At 53.7% G+C, this 21,104-nt stretch overlaps 1 protein-coding gene across 39 annotated transcripts in view; it reads left to right on the top strand.

Annotated features, from left to right (window-relative positions):
- RPH3AL (rabphilin 3A like (without C2 domains)) overlaps positions 1-21,104 on the top strand; it is a 178,283-nt gene that overhangs the window by 33,235 nt on the left and 123,944 nt on the right. For 5 of the 39 annotated variants that reach the window (XM_077969762.1, XM_077969777.1, XM_077969770.1 and 2 more), the window contains exon 1: positions 88-381. The exons of 5 other annotated variants lie outside the window; for them this stretch is intronic. The gene's annotated coding sequence lies outside the window, so the exon portion shown is untranslated. Of the gene's footprint in view, positions 1-86; positions 497-2,106; positions 2,285-3,617; positions 3,774-10,385; positions 10,519-14,042; positions 14,413-16,089; positions 16,209-17,538; positions 17,729-21,104 lie in introns of those variants that run through there. 29 more of the 39 variants (XM_077969765.1, XM_077969773.1, XM_077969755.1 and 26 more) reach the window with 15 other exon arrangements.

The raw sequence follows: 21,104 nt of genomic DNA, 5'->3' as shown, positions 1-21,104 counted from the left end.
GACTGTATTGGATGCCTTTTCAGAAAATGTGCCCTTTCTAACCAAAAAAAAAAAGTGCTTGAAATGTGTAAAAGTGGCCAGACGAACATTCCCACAGAGGGCTGCGGTCTAAGAGGAAGCGTCCCAAGTCTGCTCAGTTTTGGACTCTGTGACTGGGAGACGTGGTGGGGCCTTGCCTGGCTTGCGTCCACGAGGAGAATCCAGGCCTTGGTTTGGCTCCAGCTGGGCCTGCCTGGTGGCTGCCACTTATTGACTTAAGTCCCAGTGATTCAGCTCCTCATCTGGACGCCGCGGGTCTCCCCTGACAGCGGCGGTGGGAGGGAGAGCGGCCTCCTCCTCCCCTGTGCGGGGCCTTGTCTGGGTGAAGCCCCTCCATTCCCGGTAGGTTCTGGGTCTCATGGCTCCCCCTGGAGCGTTGAAACATCAGAAGACGCCTCCGTTTTCCTGGGGTGCACGCAGGGATTCTCCCAGAACTTTGCTAACTTCCGGGGAAAAGGTTTGTGTCTGCGCTGGGAGAGCGTCTGGTTAATCGTTGACTGGAAACTCGCTTTTCTAGGCTGTCCCAGGTCCTCGAGAGGCAGCCGGGGCTGGAGAACAGGCTTCGTGCCCCGCTGGTGCCTCCAGTGCTCTTTCCTGTGGTCCTTTGAAACACCCCAGTGGACAGAGATGGATTTGGGGTGCGGGGCGGCGGGGTTGTGTGCTAGCAGCAGATGGGCCTGGGGTCAGGCAGAGAATGGGGGCCACGCAGCTGAGCAGACTGGAACATACTGCTTGTGTTGCGTGTTATGCTGTGGGCAGGACCGGCCCAGGGGCTGCAGGCTCTGCGCTCCCTCCCCTGGGATACTCACCTTCGGTGACAAGTCCCCAGATAACTGTGAGATGGGGCCAAAACACCTAAGGGCCCCAAAGAAAGCAAAAAAATAAGATGCCAAGGCCACGTGTCTTAGAGCAGGAGGGGTTTTGAAGACTATAGAAGGCCGTGTGGCCAGCGGACTTGGTCAGGAGCAACTGTCAGGACTGAGCACTCCCCAAACCCATACGCAGGGGTTCCGGGACCCTTGCGCCTCGAGGTGCTGTTCCATTTACAACCTATATATAGGTTTACCTCGTCAGGCACACAGACAAGCATTTCAGTGTTTTCCTGTTGATTTATTTTCATGTGTATTAGAACATAACTTGTTTTTTTTCAGTTGCCTTCTATTTATGGCATATGGGATGGTTTTTCTATTTATGGTGGAGATACGAAGTTTCCTTTGAAGATAAATTTGTTCAAGTAAAGGAGTGGGTTGATTTAAAGGGAAATATTAAGTAAAGAATAGTACGGGAGCCGCACGGGGATGGCAGGTGGCACGTGGATGCCCGCGCTTTGGAAATTGTGTGCTGGAGGAATTCAGAGATGAGAAAAAGAAAGGATCATGGAAGAGACGGGTGGGGTGCGGGAGGAGTGAAACCCAGCTAGGTGGAGATGGAGGGTGAGTCTGTACTTACAGGTCCAGAAATGTGGGCACGATTCTTGGTGTGGTCTATTTTGGCTGCAGCGGGCGAGTCCCGCAGGGAACGGAGGGAAGGGTGGGACTGTATTGTGGAGGACCATCAGTCTCAGGGTGTGGCCTCTGAACTTTTCAGGAGGCAGTGGGAGCCATTGAGGGTGCTTGAGGAGGGGAGTGTTTCTTGACGGTCCTTGAAGAGTCTCATTTTACCAGGACTGAAGGCAGATAACTAGTCAGGGGCCCAAGTAGAGAGGGTTTCAGAAGCCGACTAGGGCCATAGCCAAAGTCAAGCCGCCCAGCCACCCAGGCCATCCTGTACTGGCTTGGAGGGCAGCCTAGAGGCGCTGGAGTGAGGCGGGTCGGAGGTGGACGAGCTGAGCCCTGGCCCTCTGTGGGGAGGCCGTGGGTGATGGGCAGGTCAGAAGTTGTGCATGGAGTCCTGGACGGGAGGGGCAGCTTCTCCTGGCTGGGCTGGGAGGAGATGGTAAGAGCTACTCAGTGACCTCTTCCTGGAGCCTCCTGGCCTAGCACGGAGTGTTGTGGAATGTTCTGGAATGTTCTGGGGGAAGTGGGTGCGGTCGGCTGAAGGAAGCTCCCTCTGGGCCAGAGTTCATGTGGGAGGAGGAAGTCCGCTGTTTCCTGCCCTCTGGTTTGGCCCAGATGCCCTTGGCTGACGGCCCCAGGCCAGGATTTCATTCATCATCAGGGTCTGCCGTTGTTTTAAGCTCCCATTTCATCCTTTGAGTGTGGAGAAGTTCACCAGCATTCAGGGGCCAGCTTGGTTTAAAAAACAGGTTTGTTTTGTTTTGTTTTGTTTTGTTTTGTGAGGGCCTGCTACACACCAGATACTGTGTTTGGAACTTTTTTTTTGTTGTTGTTTTTTTGAGATGGGGTCTCGCTATGTCACCAGGCTGGAGTGCAGTGACGCGAACTCAGCTCACTACAACCTCCGCCTTCTGGGTTTAAGTGATTCCCCTGCCTCAGCCTCCTCAGGAGCTGGGATTACAGGCACACATCACCACGCCCAGCTAATTTTTGTATTTTTAGTAGACATGGGGTTTCACCATGTTGGCCAGGATGGTCTCGATCCCTTGACCTCATGATCCGCCCACCTCGGCCTCCCAAAGTGCTGGGATTACAGGCGTGAGCCACCATGCCTGGATAATTTTTGTATTTTTAGTAGAGATGGGGTTTCATTATGTTGGCCAGGCTGGTCTCAATCTTGTGATCCGCCCGCCTCAGCCTCCTGAAGCGCTAGGATTACAGGCGTGAGCCACCGCACCCAGCCTGGAACTTTTACTCGGTTACCACAATTCACTATGGACAAAACCTGTTGAGAAATGCATTATTTATTACTGCTGTCGTACAGAGGAAGAAATGGAGTGGAGGGACGTGTAACAAGCCCCAAAGTAAACCGCTGGTGAGCTGTAGAGTCCAATTGCAAACTTACGCCTCTGAAAAGAAGGCCGTGTCTGCAGTAGTGAGGCTGTGGACACGCTGTTTAACTTGGAGGAAGCTAATTGGCCTCTGTGCTCGTGTGTGTGGATGTGGGCTGTCCCTGCAGTGTGCTGGGCACATCTGTAATATCGGGGTGCTGAGGGCACTCGCTGGGATTGCAGGGGAGATTGTGAGTGATGATATAGGCAAGGTGTTATAGAAATGTCAGCTACTGCTGCTATTACTATATAAAACCAGAGTTGCAGAATCCTGGACTCGATTTTACTGGAAGACGTTTTTGGAAGGAATATCTCTTAGGGTGGAGAAGAAGCATTATTCTCATTAAATTGAATTAATTAATCAGTACATTTTTAACATTTATTTCTATTAAAAAGTTTTTTATACAGATGGGGTCTTGCTACATTGCCCAGGTTGGTCTCGAACTCCTGGCCTCAAGCAGTCCTCCCACTTTGGCCTCCTAAAGGGTTGGGATTACAGGCGTGGTCCACTGTGCCCAGTCATTTTAATTTTTAAAATCATCAATATATGGTGGGATAGAACGTGAATTTAACCTTAAAGCCGTTTTGAGTTTGGGCTGGTGATTTCTGGGCACGCTCCTGGTCCCTGGATGTTGGGAGATGTGGGTGACGTGGGGAAGGGGAGGGTCTGTTCACTGTCCTCTCTTTTCAGCCTGACTTCAGTGAAAGCTCAAAGTGCGCTTGGCTATTTCTACGGCTTCAGCACTCCTAGCTCTGCCCAAGAGGGTGCCAGCGAGCTGTGACCTCAGGGCAGTCACTAACCTGCCCAGACCAGTTTCCCTCCCGCCCAGCTACCCTCGTTCCCTGAGTGAGTTTCCTCTTCCTTTCTGGCACTTCTGGGAGGACAGTTCTCTCCCTGGAATGCCGCCTTCTGCCTGCCAAGTCCCTCCTTTTCCCTCTGAGCCCTGCACCACGTTCTTCTCTTTGAAGCCCCCTGGGACTGCCACAGAGCAAGATCTTCCCTGCGCCTTCTCTTTGCTCCCGGTGTTCTTTGCATGGCCCCAGCATTTATTGGAGCCACTGTCCGAGTCATTCGGGATTCATCTCGTGCACCGTGCAGTACGCTCTGGTTCTTTGGAGGCAGCACAATGGAGGTGACCCTTCTCCCCGTGCACCTTCCAGAGATTGACACATAAACCAAGAAATAAACACAGATTCCAGCTGTGATGCCTGTGATGAAGAATAAGAATTGGGGCCCAGTATTTGTTGACCTTTCAACGTTGTGCAGTCCCAAGGGAGGGCTGCGTGGTGGGGATGGGAACACAGGCATGGACAGTACGTGCCTTCCTCCTTTGGCAAACAGGGATGACGAGCTCCTGTGGTTAATCCACACAAAAGCGTTCGGGACGGTGTGACACCCAAAGGTAATATTAGTGGCATGGCAAGATTCTTCGCCATTGATGATGATGGATGTGGTGTTTTTTTTCTCTATGAAGAAGAAAATTTAAATTTTTTCCATTGCATTTGGTAGCACTTTTTTGGTTTTTTGAACAGTGTTAGGATTACAGAAAAAAATTGAACAAGAAGTACAGAGTTCCCGTCTAACCTTTTTTTTTTTTTTTTGAGGCGGAGTCTCGCTCTGGCCCAGGCTGGAGTGCAGTGACCGGATCTCAGCTCACTGCAAGCTCCACCTCCCGGGTTCCCGCCATTCTCCTGCCTCAGCCTCCCGAGTAGCTGGGACTACAGGCGCCCGCCACCTCGCCCGGCTAGTTTTTTGTATTTTTTAGTAGAGACAGGGTTTCACCGTGTTAGCCAGGATGGTCTCGATCTCCTGACCTCGTGATCCGCCCGTCTCGGCCTCCCAAAGTGCTGGGATTACAGGCTTGAGCCACCGCGCCCGGCCATCCCGTCTAACCTTTTACCTCTTTCAATTTCCCATGATTAACATCTTGCTTTGGTGTGGTACATTTGTTACAATAAACGTGGTAATACTGATACATTGTTATTAACCAAGATGTATAGTGTACACTTAGGGTTCTATCTTGGAGGTGTAGGTTCTATCGCTTCAAAAAATGTGTAAAGACATGTGTAGAGAATAATAACTTCACTGCCTTCCAAATCCCCTGCAATCCATTTCCTCGTTCTTCCCGTTCCACCCCCAAATCCCTGGTCTTTTTGTTGTCTCCATAGTTTGGCATTTTTCAGAATGTAATAGACGTAGTTGGAACCGTGCCGTAAGTAGCCCTTTCAGTCTGGTTTCCTTCTCTTAGCAGCATGCATTTAAGATTCCTCCATGTCTGTCTGTGGCTTGCCAGCTCTTTTTTTTTTTTCTTTTTTAACTCCTTCTTACAGGGAAGGGTTACCCTATAGACAGTGTGCCCAGAGTAGCCTCATTTTTCTTTTTCTTTCTTTTTTTTTTTTTTTTTGAGACGGAGTCTCGCTCTGTGGCCCAGGCTGGAGTGCAGTGGCCGGATCTCAGCTCACTGCAAGCTCTGCCTCCCGGGTTCACACCATTCTCCTGCCTCAGCCTCCCGAGTAGCTGGGACTACAGGCGCCGCCACCTCGCCTGGCTAGTTTTTTGTATTTTTTAGTAGAGATGGGGTTTCACCGTGTTAGCCAGGATGGTCTCGATCTCCTGACCTCGTGATCCGCCCGTCTCGGCCTCCCAAAGTGCTGGGATTACAGGCTTGAGCCACCGCGCCCGGCCCATTTTTCTTTTAATTAATTAAATTAAATAATTTTTTTTTTGTGTGGAGACGGGATTTCGCTATTATGCCCAGGCTGGTCTTGAATTCCTAGCCTCAAGTAATCCTTCCACGTCGGCCTCCTAAAATGCTGGGGTTACAGGCATGAGCCATCCTGCCCAACCTTACTAGCTCATTTTTTTTTAATCGCTAAATTATGTTTCATCGTATGAATATATGGTACCATATTTTGTTTATTCACCTGATGAAGGACATCTTGGTTGCTTCCAGGTTTTTGCAACTATGTGTAAATATTTAGTAAACATGAGGGTGCCGGTTGTTGAACAGAGATAACTGTTCATTTGCATAAACGGTCAGTTCATTTACATAAACAGTCATGCATTTGCATAAATGGTCAGTTCATTTGCATATACCAAGGAACGTGCTTGCTGGATCCTTCGGTAAGAGTATAGTCAACTTTGTAACAAAATACCTTCCCAAGTGGCTGTACTGGTTTTTTTTTTTTTTGTAACGGAGTCTTGCTCTGTCACCCAGGCTGGAGCTGAGCGTGGTTGTGCTGTCCCGGCTCCCTGCTGCCTCGAGGTCCAGGGCTCAAGCCATCCTCCCATCTCAGCCTCCCGAGGAGCTGGGACTGTGGGCATGTGCCCTCACGCCTGGCTAAACATGTTTTTATTTTTCATAGATACAGAGTCCCACTGTGCTGCCCGGGTTGGCTGTGCTGTTTTGCAGTGTTTTGGGGGTTCCTGTTGCCGCACATCCTCACCAGCATGTGGTGATGTCAGTGTCACCAGCATTTGGTGATGTCAGTGTTTCGAATCTGGGCTGTTCTAATAGGTGTGTAGTAGTATCTTGTTTTAATTTGCAATTCCCTAATTACATATCATGTTGGGCATCTTTTCATTGGCTTGTTTGCCATTTGTATATCTTCAGTGAAGTATCTGTTGTTTTCTTATTTTTGATAAAATAGTGTTTTTCTATTTAGAATCTTATCTGTTGTCTCTGACTTATCTGAAAGGAGAAGGAAAAAAGATGATGTGTGTACACGGGATGGCTACGAAATGGTGCGGCTGTGTCCCCACCCAAATCTCGTCTTGCACTCCCACCTGTTGTGGGAGGAACCCGGTGGGAGGTCATTGAATCACGGGGGCAGGTCTTTCCCGTGCTGTTCTCGTGATAGTGAGTAAGTCTCATGAGAGCCAATGGTTCTATGGGGGGAATTTCCCTGCACAAGCTCCCTCTTTTCCTGCCGCCATCCACGTAAGATGTGACTTGCTCCTCCTTGTCTTCCACCGTGGTTGTGAGGCTTCCCCAGCCATGTGGAACTGTAAGTCCATTAAACCTCTTTCTTTGGTAAATTGCCCAGTCTCAGGTAGGCCAATGGACTAATACAACTGCGATGGGGAAAGGCCCCAAACACACATAGTTCTGTCCAGCACAGAGTACCATGAAGTGTGAGAAGTTGGACTACGCTTGTGGTTAAGAGCTTATGCTTGGAGTTCAAATCCTGGACCTTTGTCACTTACCAGCTGTCATTCACCTCTCTGAGCCTCAGTTTGCTCACCTGTACAATGGGGGTGTTAAAACCTGCCTCACAGGGTTACTTTGAAAGATAAAGGACATGATTCCATAAAGCACTTGGCACTAAGCCTGGCAAATGGTAAGCCCTCAATGGTGGTTCTCCTAATTGATCATTGACAGACAAACCTTTCACCTCCCCCACGTGACATTTTGTGTTTCCCTCATGTCCTGGTCTTTGAGACTCAGAGCCCACTAGCATCCCATTTGTCCTTACAGTGCAAAGTCGGTGTGTGTGCAGACGGGGAGCACGCATGCCCCAGCAGGGTGTGTGCAGACGGGGAGCACGCATGCCCCAGCAGGGTGTGCATGCAGACGGGGAGCACGCATGCCCCAGCAGGGTGTGTGTGTGCAGACGGGGAGCACGCATGCCCCAGCAGGCACCCACTTCTCAGCCTCAGGGCACTGCTCCTGGCCTCCTCTCACTTGCCCCAGGACTCAGTTCTCTAGCCAGTCCTGGGTGGCTGTTTCTGTTTCCCCAAGTCTGGCTACACAGGTGTAGAAACCCCAGCGATCCCCCTTCCGGCTTCTCTGAGCATGAACCCCTGGTGGGTTTGTTCAAGGAAGTTCCTGCTAATGGCAATGAGAAGTTAGAGAGGTGGGAAAGTGACAATGCAGACGGAGTCCTCATAGCAGTGGCTGTAGACTTGCCAGCTACTGGCACCTTTGCGGATGGGATTTACGGTGTTGTGCTTGTTTGTTTGCCTTTGAGACAGAGACTCACTCTGTTGCCCAGCCTGGAGTGCAGTTGTACGATCACGGCTCTCTGCAGCCTTAACCTCCCCAGGCTCAGGTGACCCTCCTACCTCAGCCTCCCAAGTAGCTGGGATTACAGGTGCATGTCACTGAGCCCAGCTAATTTTTTCTTTGTGTGCGTGTTTTTTTTGTTTGTTTGTTTTTGTTTTCAGAGACAAGGTTTCACCATGTTGCCCAGGCTGGTTTCAAACTCCTGGGCTCAATGGATCCTCCCGCCTTGGCCTCCCAAAATGCTGGGACTACAGACTAGGATGGTTTTTGATATGGCCTCACCAAAGGCCTCCTGCCTGTCTCAGCAAGGCCACGTGGCCTTTCCCCTCATGCTGATTCCTCTTCCCAGTAGATACACTTTCTATTCATCAGGCCTCCTGCCCAGATGTTAGCCCCTCTGGGCATTTCCCACAATACAGAAGAGGATGATGGTGAGGGTAGTGATGATTGATGGTGACAAGCCTGATGGTGGTGAATAGGATGATGGTGACAGTGATGGTGATGATAGTGATGACGGTGATGGTGATTGACAATGATGGTGATGATGATGAGGATGATGATAGTGGTGTTGGTGATGATGGTAATAATGATGATGGTGATGACAGTGATGATGACAATGTCTGATGGTGGTGATGGTGATGATGACTGATGGAGGTGAATATGATGATGATGGTGACAGTGATGGTGATGATGATGAGGGTGATGAGAGTGGTATTGGTGATGATGGTGGTGACAGAGATGACAGTGATGGTGATGGTGATGACTGATGGTGATGATGGTGATGATGACTGATGGAGGTGAATATGATGATGGTGGTGGCACTGATGGTGATAGTGATGATGGTGTTGGTGATGATGATGACACTGATGGTGGTGATGATGTGGATGATGATGATAATGTCTGATGGTGGTGATGGTGATGATGACTGATGGTAATGATGACAGTGATGGTGATGATGGTGATGGTGCTAATGGTGGTGAATATGATGATGTTGGTGACAGTGATGGTGATGGTGGTGATGATGGTGAGGGTGATGATAGTGGTATTGGTGACAATGATGGTGATGATGGTGGTGACAGAGATGACAGTGATGGTGATGGGGTGGTGATGACAGTGATGATGACAATGTCTGATGGTGGTGATGGTGATGATGACTAATGATGTCAGGAGGTGAATATGATGATGGTGACAGTGATGGTGATGATGGTGATGGTGCTGATGGTGGTGAATATGATGCTGGTGACAGTGATGGTGATGGGGTGATGATGGTGATGATGATGAGGGTGATGATAGTGAAATTGGTGATGATGATGGTAATAATGCTGCTGCTGCTGATGGTGATGATGGTGGTGACAGAGATGACAGTGATGGTGGTGGTAATGATGGTGATGATGGTGCATATCATGATGATGATGGTGATGATGACTGATGGTAATGATGGTGATGGTGGTGATGATGGTGAGGGTGGTGATAATGGTGAGGGTGATGATAGTGGTATTGGTGATGATGATGGTGATGATGGTGGTGATAGGGATGACAGTGATGGTGATGGTGGTGATGATGATGAGGGTGATGATAGTGGTATTGGTGATGATGATGGTGGTGATAGAGATGACAGTGATGGTGATGGTAATGATGGTGATGATGGTAATGATGGTGATGGTGGTGATGATGGTGAGGGTAATGATAGTGGTATCGGTGATGATGATGGTGACAGAGATGACAGTGATGGTGATGATGATGATGATGGTAATGGTGGTGATGGTGGTGATGATGGTGAGGGTGATATAGTGGTATTGGTGACGATGATGGTGATGATGGTGGTGACAGAGATGACAGTGATGATGATGGTGATGATGGTGATGGTGGTGATGATGGTGAGGGTGATGATAGTGGTATTGGTGACGATGATGGTGATGATGGTGGTGACAGAGATGACAGTGATGGTGATGGTAATGATGATGACTGATGGTGATAATGGTGCATATCATGATGATGACGATGGTGATGATGAGGACAGCCATGATGGCCCTACCCTGAGAGTGCACACTGTGACAGGCTTTGTGCTGGTTGTGTTACCTGCACCACCTCTATCAGGTTTTCTCAACTCAAGTGCTTTGGCGTTTAGGCTGGATAACTCTGTCATGGGGGCTGGTTTGTGCCTCAGGGATGTTTAGCAGCGTTCCTGACCTCTACCCACTGGATGGATAGTGGTTAGTAGCACCCCCTACTGTGTCTCCAGATACTTCCAAAAGTCTCTTGGGGGACAAAATCACTCTGATTCAGAACCACCGATTGAATTTATTCTTCCCAATAGCCCCAGGAGGCAGCTACTCATTTATGGGTGATGCACCTAAGGCTTAGAGAAATGAAGGAAGTTACCCGAGGTCACCAAGCTCATAATTCACAGAGCCAGAATGCAAACCTCAGATACGTGACCCTGAGCCCGGACCTGTAACCACTGCCCTTTGTCACCTGGCAGAAGAAGAGAATTTGTCAGCCTGCTAGCGGGGCTACCTGGAGTGTGTGACCGGGTTGAACGCCTGCTTGGTCAGCCCCAGCATCGTTTGCCAGATTCATTTTGAGGTAATAAAAATAGTGGCTCTGCCCATTTTCTGACTCGCTTTGAACTCAGAGAGCTGAATGTGTTAAAGTAGAGACTGTCTCCACAGTCCCCAGTCCTGTGCCACAATAGGGAAGTCCTGCATCTTCCTTCAGGCAGCCGTGTCACCTGGTGTGTCACCTGTGGACACCTGTGGGGAGCAGGAACAGGCATGGATATGTTTTATTGCGAGTGGGAGCTCCCAAGGTCTTTGTCTGTGTTCTCCTAATGTTGTGAACCTGGTTTTTATGGGTTGAATGCCCAAGCTATCTACTTGTAATTTTACTTTTATAATAATTTGTTATGAATAATTAAAAACATGCAGCAAAGTGGAATAAAAGTTATAGTGAAACTTACATGCCTGACCTTCGGATTCCATCACTGACAATTTCCTTTATCTGTTGTGTTTCTTGTTTTTGGAACCCAGATTAGTATCACGTCTGGCTGGTTGGTCAATGAGACACTATAAATTCTCTATGAGGAGAAGAAATGCATAACATACCCAGTGGACATGAGGCAAAGATGGTCTTCATTCACCAGAGTAATGGGCGAGGTCATGGATGACCTTCTAATCACCATCACCAATCATCACCACAAACAAACCCCATTCCCTTTTGCTGTCACCCTTCCCCGACCCCAAGAAGCCCTAGGCAACCACTAATCTACGTTCTGTCTCTATAAATTTGTCTGTTCTGAACATTTTACATAAATGGAATCATATAATATGTGGTCTTCTGTGACTGGCTTCTTTTAGCAGATTTTCAAGGTTTGTCTGTGTTGTAGCAGGAATCGATATCTCATTCTTTTTTATAGCCAAATAATATTCCTTTGTATGGATACATCATATATTGTTTGTCCTTTTTCCAGTTGATGGACATTTGTGTTGTTTCCCGTTTTGGCTATTGTGAATGGTGCTGCTGTGAACACTGGTGTACAGGTTTTTATTTGAACATCTGCTTTCAATTCTTTTGGGTCTATGCCTGGGAGCGGAATTGTTGAGTCAGATGATAATTCTGTGTTAACTTGTGGAGGAACTGCCCAATTGTCTTCCATAGTGGCTTCCATTTTCCATTCCCACCAACAAGGCACAAGTGTGGCACTTCCTCCACATCCTCGCGAACACTTGTTATTTTTCATATTTTTTCATATAGCCATCCTAGTGGATGTGAAGTGGTATCTCATGGTGGTTTTGATTTGTATTTTCCTGATGGTTAATGATGTTGAGTCTTTTTTCAGGTGATTTTTGGGCATTTGCGTATCTTCTTTGGGGAAATATCTTTTCAAATCCTTTGCCCGTGTTTAAATGGAATTGTCATTTCATTGTTGAGTTGTGAGAGTTATTTATAGTCTAGATACTAGACCCTTACCAGATACGTGGTTTGCAAATATCTTCTCCCGTTCTCTGGGCCGTCTTTTCACCTTGTTGATAGTATCTGTTGATGCACAAAGCTGGAAATTATGGTAACGTCAGCCAGGCACCGTGGTGTATGCCTGTCATCTCAGCAGCCTGGGGGCCAAGGTGGGAGGACCACTTGAGCCCGGGAGCTTGAGATGAACCTAAACAACATGGCAAGACCCCTGTCTCAAAAAAATTATGATAAAAAGTCCAATTGGTCTCTTTTTTCTTTTGTCATGTATGGTGTCATCTAAGAAATCATAAGCAAATCTTACATGACACCAAAACATGATGATACCTATCTAAGAAATCATTGCCAAATCTGAAGTCATGAAAATTTACCCCAACATTCCTTGCAAGAATTTCATAGTTTTAGCTCTTGTTTTAGGTTTGATCTGTTTGAGTTAAATTTGACAATGGTGTGACCTCGGGGTCCACGTCATCCTTCTGCACGTGGCTCCTCTTGTCCCAGCAGATGTTGAAAAGACTGTTCGTTCCCCGTGGTATGGTCTCAGCACCCTTGTGGAAAGTCAGTTGAACACGGATGTATGGGTTTATTTCCGGGCTCTCAGTCCTGTTCTAGTGCCACATATTGTCAGTACCATCTGGGCAGGAGGCACCCTGCTCTCTGGGAGTGTTCGGTCCAGTAGGAGAGGTCAGACACATTCACCAGAAACTGGGAAGTTCTGGGAAGAGGTAAAAACAATGTGCTTCTGAGGACGAGGCTGCGCTTGCTTTAGCCCGGGGCAGTGAGTGTGGATGTGGGGAGGTCTGGGTGGGGACAGTGAGTGTGGATGGGGGGAGGTCTGGGTGGGGACAGGGAGTGAGGATGGGGGGAGGTCTGGGTGGGGACAGGGAGTGAGGATGGGGGGGAGGTCTGGGTGGGGACAGTGAGTGAGGATGGGGGGAGGTCTGAGTGGGGACAGTGAGTGTGGATGGGGGGAGGTCTGTGTGGGGGACAGTGAGCGTGGATGGGGGAGGCCTGGGTGGGGGCAGTGAGTATGGAGTGTGGGGAGACCTGAGCCTGGGCATAAGGAATGATGCCTGGTGTTTGTTTGGAGACAAATATGGCACGGCAGGGTGGAGCCTGTGGATGGCTGTGAACTCCCGGATGAGGACCCTGGGCTTGATTTTGAGGTGTCTGGGTGGAGCAGGGCCTTTGGAGAGCCTGTCTGATGGCAGGATTGGGCGGGTCTGAGCTGGGGAGCCTGGAGCCGGGGTACCCCTTAGGACTGTGGGGTGACTGAGGTCTGGGTGACACCTGGTTCAGGCAGTGGGTCTGGTGGGGAGCAGGGGCTGTCTTTGAAAATGCCCCAGGCCTCCCACACCAGCTCCTTTGTGCCTCTCTGCTCTGAGGGCCTAGGGTGGGATAACAGCGGCGCTGGAGGCTGCTGACCGAGGTCCCACAGGCCTCGCACCTCTCATCCCAGCCCCGCCTGTCCCGGGGAACATCCAGCCCATCTCCTCTGCCGTCCCCTTCAGGCTGCCCCGGCCCAGTTCTTCTCAGAGCTCCTCTTTGGCCAATTACTGCACAACTCAGTTTCTGGGAACTCCTTGCTCCCAGCTGCTGGGTGCAGGGCAGGTGCTCGGAGAATACCCTGGCGTATTGCTTTCGTTGGGCACCACACCTGCAACCCAGTGCCTTGGGAGGCGGAGGGGGATAGAAAGCACTTGGGCTCAGCCCAGCTCCGTTGGGCCAAACCAGGCACCTGGTGCCGGCTTACGGGGTCTTGGGCAAGTGGCTGCACCTCTCGAGCTGGTTTCTTCTTTTCTGGAAGGAGTGATGGTTGCGTCTTGGGCTTGTGATGATTCCACTTGGCCGGCCAGTAGCGGCACCTGGCAGGTGGGCAGCACCCATGAAGGTGGCTTCCCCCCTCCCAGTTTGGTAGCGCAGGGTCAGGTTGAGCATGTGTAGGGACGTTTGTTAACTTGAGGGCTCCTCCTAGAAGCCCTGAAAACTAGCTAAGTGCCAGTGGTTGTGTCTGACCCTTTCCCTGCCCGCCTTCTCAGTCCCAAGCCGTGTTCTAGGTCCCCCACTATTGCCTGAGCCCTCAGCTGGCCTCCTTATGGGCACCCTTACTTATTTGGAGCTTTAGCGTCTGCCAGGAGAATGGGGAGTGTGCAGAGAACCGGACAGCTGGTTCCCAGGCAGGGCAGTGCCTAACCCTGGAGTTGCAACAGAGAAACGTCTGTTTGTGTTTCTGTGAGTAAGAGGAGACAGCTGGGCCCACAGATAGCCGGCGAGGTCAGCCGGGAATGGCCTTGGCTGCTGGCTGTAAGTAAACCCTGGCTCTGGTGAGGTGGGGCCAGGAAGGCTGGAGAAGTACCGGGCAGGGCCCGCGGAGAGCCACCTGGGAGCTGGAGTCTGGGCTGGGCAGTGCAGAGGCCGCTGGGGGAGGCAGGGGTGTGGGACGCTGCTCCCCAGGACCTGGAGCACACCCGAGGACTCCGCACACCCGAGGACGGGGACTTTTTCAGGCAGGTGAGGAGGGTGGGCCTTCTTTTTTCCCCAGAAGCTTCTCTGCTTCATGGAGAGGTTTCTCTCGGGCTCCTGCAACAAGCAGCTCCTGGGTGGGAGCTGAAATCAGGTTTCCTCTGCAAAGATTCCGCCTGCCTGGGACGTTCCAGACCCACATAAATCACGTAAACGGAAGCAGGCCTGCATTTCTGCATTCAAAGACAAAGAGCTTGAACACTCGACACTGCCCGTCCCAAGCCCGGTGCCCGCAGCCCGGGAGGACTTGGGCATGTTCTGGGCAGAGAGAGCCCAGGGGCCACGGGTACCTACGTATTATTCTGGTCACCTTTGCACTAAGTTTGAATTTCATTTTCTTCTCTCTCTCTCTCTCGTTAGCCTGTACATTTTTTTTTTTTTTTTTTTGAGACAAGAGTCTTGCTCTGTTACCCAGGCTGGAGTGCAGTGGCGCGATCATGGCTCACTGCAGCCTCCATCTCCTGGGCCCAAGTGATCCTTCTGCTTAGCCTCCTGAGTATCTGAGGCTACAGGTTCATGCCAACGTGCCCGGCTAATTTCTACATTTTTCTGTAGAGACGCAGCCTTGCTCTGTTGCCCAGGCTGGTCTTGAACTCCTGGGCTCAAAAAGTCCTCCCACCTTGGCTTCCCAAAGCGCCAGGATCACAGGTGCGAGCCACCACGCCCAGCCTGGTTACCTTGCTGTTGCTGCCTTCAGCTCCGTGATTGCCTTGATACAGAAGTTCTACCTACCCTGTTTTCAGGCCTTTCAGAAGAGACAAATGCACGCTATGCCTCTGGGGACACGTAGGCAGAGCTGTGGCTGTTAAAAGCTGAGGGCTGGCACTTGAAACGAGATGGGGGAGAAGTAGGTTATTTCACATACCATTTGGGTTGGAGGCTTAGCAGGGCGTTTCTGTCTGGGAAGGAGAACAGTAACAGTTAGACAAAGAGACGAGTAGGGATTTGGGGTCCACTGGAGGGGGAGTTGCCTGTCATTAAAGATGCCCAAGGATTTACTTTCCTCGGTGAAAAAAGACCCCACAGGATTCAGTGAAACCTCCTACGTGTGCCCCATGCGAGGCCTTGCGGGGTACAAAGGAGAACAACCCCGCCCAGCCTTCGAACAGCGAGACTGAGCTGCTGGGCAAGGACCTGGTGCCTCGTCAGCACCCAGCGCGTGTTTGACGAACGAGGCCAAGGAAACTGAAAGGTGCTGTTGTTGGTCCTGCTGAGGACAGTAGCAGACGCTTAGCTCTGTGACCAAGTGGGGCGGCCCCCGGACGGGGTCCTGGGCAGCATGTCCGGGGTCGCTGCTCCTCAAAGAGCACAGACAAGAAAGGCTGCGGGAGTCTCAGCAGGGGCTGGAGGGTCCGTAGAGAGCCCAGGTGTGGCAGGGGGAAAGAGGCAGGTGAAGGAGGTGACGGGTTCACACTGCTGGGCCTTAAATTTCAGGCCAGCGAGGCTGGACCTTATTCCGTGAGGCGCTTTTTAAGGCAAGATTTTATTAGCGGGCTGGGCGTGGTGGCGTACTCCCATAGTCCCAGCTACGTGGGAGGCTGAGGCAGGAGGATCGTTTGAGACCAGCCTGGACAACAGAGCAAGACCCTGTCTCTACCAAAAAATTTAAAAATTAGCCAGGCGTGTCGTTCTAGCGACTTGGGAGGCCGACACAAGGATCACTTGAGCCCAGGAGTTGGAGGCCGCAGGGAGCTACGGCTGTGCCACTGCACTCCAGCCTGGGCAACAGAGCAGGACGCTGTCTCAGAAAGAATTATTGGTGCCTGACTGATTACACAGTTCTGGTGAGTGGCAAACTCTTGATGGTTCAATTAGTCCCCTGAGGAGTACTGGACACCCACCGTGTCTGGGCATCGGGGTAACGGTTGAAGACCCCGGGATGCGGGCAGAATGAAGTGCCGATGGGAGGGTGGTGGGCTCAATCGGAACGGGGGCCAGATGGGGGGAGCCAGAGAGTTCCCAGGGGAGGTGCTGCTGGGCCACCCGCAGCTCGGGGAGGTGGACAGCGTGAACCAAAGGCGTTCCAGGTGAGAGGTGCCGGAGACAAGGCTGGGCAGCTGGAGCGCCAGTTTTGCAGAGGGGTGAGGTGGCTGCTAGAATGGAAGGTGGTTTGTGCCAGATCATGGACGGCCTTGAGGGCAGCTTGGGCTTTCTTCCTTGGTAGTGGGGAGCCACTGAAGGTGTTCGAGTGGGGGAGTCACACAGCCGGACCTCTGGCTGCACGTGAAGAGGGGCACCGGGAGCCCCAGCAGGTTCCAAGGCAGATGAGGAAGACTTGCCCCTGTCTGGGCAAGAGAGGAGGAGCGTCGGAGCTGGGAGGAGGGGGAGCCACTGGGAGGAGAGGGAGCCGCCGGGAGGAGGGGGAGCCATCGGGAGGAGGGGGAGCCACTGGGAGGAGGAGGAGCCGCCGGGAGGAGGGGGAGCCGCAGGAGGAGGAGAGTCGGAGCCGGGAGGAGGGGGAGCCGCCGGGAGGAGGGGGAGCTGCTGGGAGGAGGAGGAGCCGCCAGGAGGAGGGGGAGGGAGGAGGGGGAGGGAGGAGGGGGAGCCATCGGGAGGAGGGGGAGCCACTGGGAGGAGGGGGAGCCGCCGGGAGGAGGGGGAGCCGCCAGGAGGAGGAGAGTCGGAGCCGGGAGGAGGGGGAGCCACTGGGAGGAGGAGGAGCCGCCGGGAGGAGGGGGGGAGGAGGGGGGGGAGGAGGGGGAGCCGCCGGGAGGAGGAGAGTCGGAGCTGGGAGGAGGGAGAGCCGCCGGGAGGAGAGGGAGCCACTGGGAGGAGGGGGAGCCGCCGGGAGGAGGAGAGTCGGAGCTGGGAGGAGGGGGAGCCGCCGGGAGGAGAGGGAGCCACTGGGAGGAGGGAGAGCCGCCAGGAGGAGGAGAGTCGGAGCTGGGAGGAGGGGGAGCCGCCGGGAGGAGGAGAGTCGGAGCTGGGAGGAGGGGGAGCCGCCAGGAGGAGGAGAGTCAGAGCCGGGAGGAGGGGGAGCCACTGGGAGGAGGGGGAGCCGCCGGGAGGAGGGGGAGGGAGGAGGGGGAGCCGCCGGGAGGAGGAGAGTCAGAGCCGGGAGGAGGGGGAGCCGCCAGGAGGAGGGGGAGGGAGGAGGAGGAGCCGCCGGGAGAAGGGGGAGGGAGGAGGGGAAGCTGCTGGGAGGAGGGGGAGCCGCCGCCAGCAGGCAGGCCTGGCAGGGAGCCCGGGGATGGGGGAGTTTGAAGGACGTTTGTGTCAGACACTGGTTTCCCCAGGGCTCCTGTTTCAACTCCAGAATCCTCTCGAACCTGCTCGGTGCATAATCAGCCCGTGATGTCTCCGAGTAAGTGGTACCTTTGGGGTTTAGACAGGCCTTTGAGGCTCCTTCTCTGAGTCTTTTATCCTCCCAACGCGGCCTGGCAGGTGGAGGAAATGGTGACGTCTGGGTTCACCTTATCTTGCTGCTCTCCTCGTGTTTCCCGTATCGTAGTAACAGAGCAGATGTCAGGGCTGTTGCTAAGGGTTCCCTGGGATGTTAATACCTTGGTGTTGAATGGAGGCTCCCACACGGTGTCTTCGAGGCCTCGGGACACACCGGCTTGGTGGCAAGTATCCTTTTATATTTGTCCCGGTTTCTTTTCCCTCCTTTAAACCCGTCTCCTCCCTGTCGCCCTGGCCGAGGCACAGCGCCCTGGCGGGATGGCAGACTCACCCCCTCCACGCAGGGGGCAGACGTGACTCACAGATCACAGCGTCCTTTCCCACGGAGGCCGGAGGCTGCCTCCAACCCCTCTTCAACCCAGCCCTCTGGGTGCCAGATTTAGCATTTGGGACGAAGCCTCTCTTCCAGCCCTGCAGAGGCCACTGCGGAGGCTCCAGGCTCTCTCCGCGGGTCCTTCCTGTGGCACCGGGCACCTGGGGAGGCTCCAGGCCCTCTCCGCGGGTCCTTCCCGTGGCACCGGGCACCTGGGGAGGCTCCAGGCCCTCTCCGCGGGTCCTTCCCGTGGCACCGGGCACCTGGGGAGGCTCCAGGCCCTCTCCGCGGGTCCTTCCCGTGGCACCGGGCACCTGGGGAGGCTCCAGGCCCTCTCCGCGGGTCCTTCCCCTGGCACCGGGCACCTGGGGAGGCTCCAGGCCCTCTCCGCGGGTCCTTCCCGTGGCACCGGGCACCTGGGGAGGCTCCAGGCCCTCTCCGCGGGTCCTTCCCGTGGCACCGGGCACCTGGGGAGGCTCCAGGCCCTCTCCGCGGGTCCTTCCCGTGGCACCGGGCACCTGGGGAGGCTCCAGGCCCTCTCCGCGGGTCCTTCCCGTGGCACCGGGCACCTGGGGAGGCTCCAGGCCCTCTCCGCGGGTCCTTCCCGTGGCACCGGGCACCTGGGGAGGCTCCAGGCCCTCTCCGCGGGTCCTTCCCGTGGCACCGGGCACCTGGGGAGGCTCCAGGCCCTCTCCGCGGGTCCTTCCTGTGGCACCGGGCACCTGGGGAGGCTCCAGGCCCTCTCCGCGGGTCCTTCCTGTGGCACCGGGCACCTGGGGAGGCTCCAGGCCCTCTCCGCGGGTCCTTCCTCTGGCACCGGGCACCTGGGGAGGCTCCAGGCCCTCTCCGCGGGTATTTCCTCTGGCACCGGGCACCTGGGGAGGCTCCAGGCCCTCTCCGCGGGTCCTTCCTGTGGCACCGGGCACCTGGGGAGGCTCCAGGCCCTCTCCGCGGGTCCTTCCTGTGGCGCCGGGCACCTGGGGAGGCTCCAGGCCCTCTCCGCGGGTCCTTCCTGTGGCGCCGGGCACCTGGGGAGGCTTCAGGCCCTCTCCGCGGGTCCTTCCTGTGGCACCGGGAGGGTGGGGAGTGCGTTTTGTTTGCCTCTCGCGTCTCCTGTTTGCCTCCCTCGTCTGGTCTTTTGGCATTTGTACCACAAGTGGAAAATCAAACTCTGAATAGTTCTGGACACTGAGGTCAGGGTTGGGATTTTATCTGCCAGATGCCATTTTTATCCGTTATGTGTTGCTGTGGTAACACTGTGTGACAAGCATACCTGCTCAAACTTGGGGGTTCGCGACCTCCATTTATTACCAAACTTGGGGGTTTGTGCCTCCATTTATTACCAAACTTGGGGGTTTACGACCTCCATTTATTACCAAACTTGGGGGTTTATGACCTCCATTTATTACCAAACTTGGGGGTTTACGACCTCCATTTATTACCAAACTTGGGGGTTTACGACCTCCATTTATTACCAAACTTGGGGGTTTACGACCTCCATTTATTACCAAACTTGGGGGTTTACGACCTCCATTTATTACCAAACTTGGGGGTTTACGACCTCCATTTATTACCAAACTTGGGGGTTTGTGCCTCCATTTATTACCAAACTTGGGGGTTTGTGCCTCCATTTATTACGCCTCCTCAGTCTATGGGCTGGCCGGGCAGTTCTGCTGCTCTGGGCTCCGAGGGCACCAGCCACCCCTGGTGTGACACACCTGAACCCTCTTTCTGTGGCCAACAGGAACTGGCGTCCTGCAGCGGCTGGTGGCCCATGTTGGCCTTTGCACGGGGCTGTCCCTCCTAGGCACAGCGGCTTCCCTCAGCCCCTCCATCCGCTGCCTCTTTCCCACTGTGCGCCCTGCATCATTTCCTTCATTCTCACCATGGAGACGGTCTGTGCCGGACACCTGCGCCCTCATCCCCGGGCCTCCTCTGCCACCGTCGCCCCCGAGTCACAGCGTGGCCGTGGGAATGCGTTTCTCTGGGGGTCTCTCATGCGCGTGACTTCAAGGCAGACCCCGGCCAAGCAGATCCGCGGGTCTCAGGAGCTGGGATCTGCTGCCCACTCTCCCCACGGGTGGGACCCTGTGGCTGGACGAAAGGGCGCTCGTTCGTGCCGTACCCGAGGGAGTGTGAAGGCTCAGTTACATCCGAACGTGTCCGTGAAACGAGATGGAGGCGGTGAAAATGCCAGGGTGTAAGGTGGGGAGCGATGGCGGCCTGGGGGAAGGTGTGGGGAGAAGAAGCCGCACGTGGTGGGATGGTCGCCCCGTCCCCCTCCCTGTCCCTGTCCCTGTCCCTGTCCCTGTCCCGTCGCAGCGGACGTGCGGGGGACTCCGGGGTGTTTCCAGGCTTCTTGGAGGCAGGTGGTTTTGCCCCCGGATGTGTCTTTCAGTCTGATGTGTGTCAGAGACTGACGGCAGCAGGCGGCTGGTGCTTTCCTTACTGTGCTGTGGCTGTGGCGGGATTTGGAAGGTCAGGGTTGAGCCAGTTTTCCTGGAGTGATGACTATTCACGCTGCCTCCTAGTGCGGACGGGAACGAGCTCCCGAGGCACGTTTTCGGGACCCGCAGGCGGGCGGAGAAGAGTCGCTGGAGGAGGGTCACGTGACCGGCCCCAGCCACGGGGTCACTCGGGGCTCTCAAGCCGGTGCTGGCTTTACCAGCCTCTGAGCCCACAACTGCTGCTGAGGAGATAGAAGGCTTCTTGTCAGTAGATGCAACTGTTTGCGAAGAATAGACTTTGTTTGTTTGTTTGTTTGTTTTTTGTGACTAGAGGGTCGTGACCTTATTGAAACCATCTAATCGGAGAGCCACAGATTAGGCTCCCAAGACGCGGCTGCCGCCAGCAGAATTTTTGTGGCGGACAATTCTAGGTGCACTTTGGAGAGGGCAAGCATGAGGCCTGCCGCGGACAGCTCTGAGTGGCTGTGAACGTGGCTGTGGAAAAGGTATCTCAAAGA

This window comes from Macaca mulatta, chromosome 16 (genome assembly GCF_049350105.2).
Source record: "Macaca mulatta isolate MMU2019108-1 chromosome 16, T2T-MMU8v2.0, whole genome shotgun sequence".
Lineage (NCBI taxonomy): Eukaryota > Metazoa > Chordata > Mammalia > Primates > Cercopithecidae > Macaca > Macaca mulatta.
This window is presented reverse-complemented; position numbering and strand designations above follow the sequence as displayed.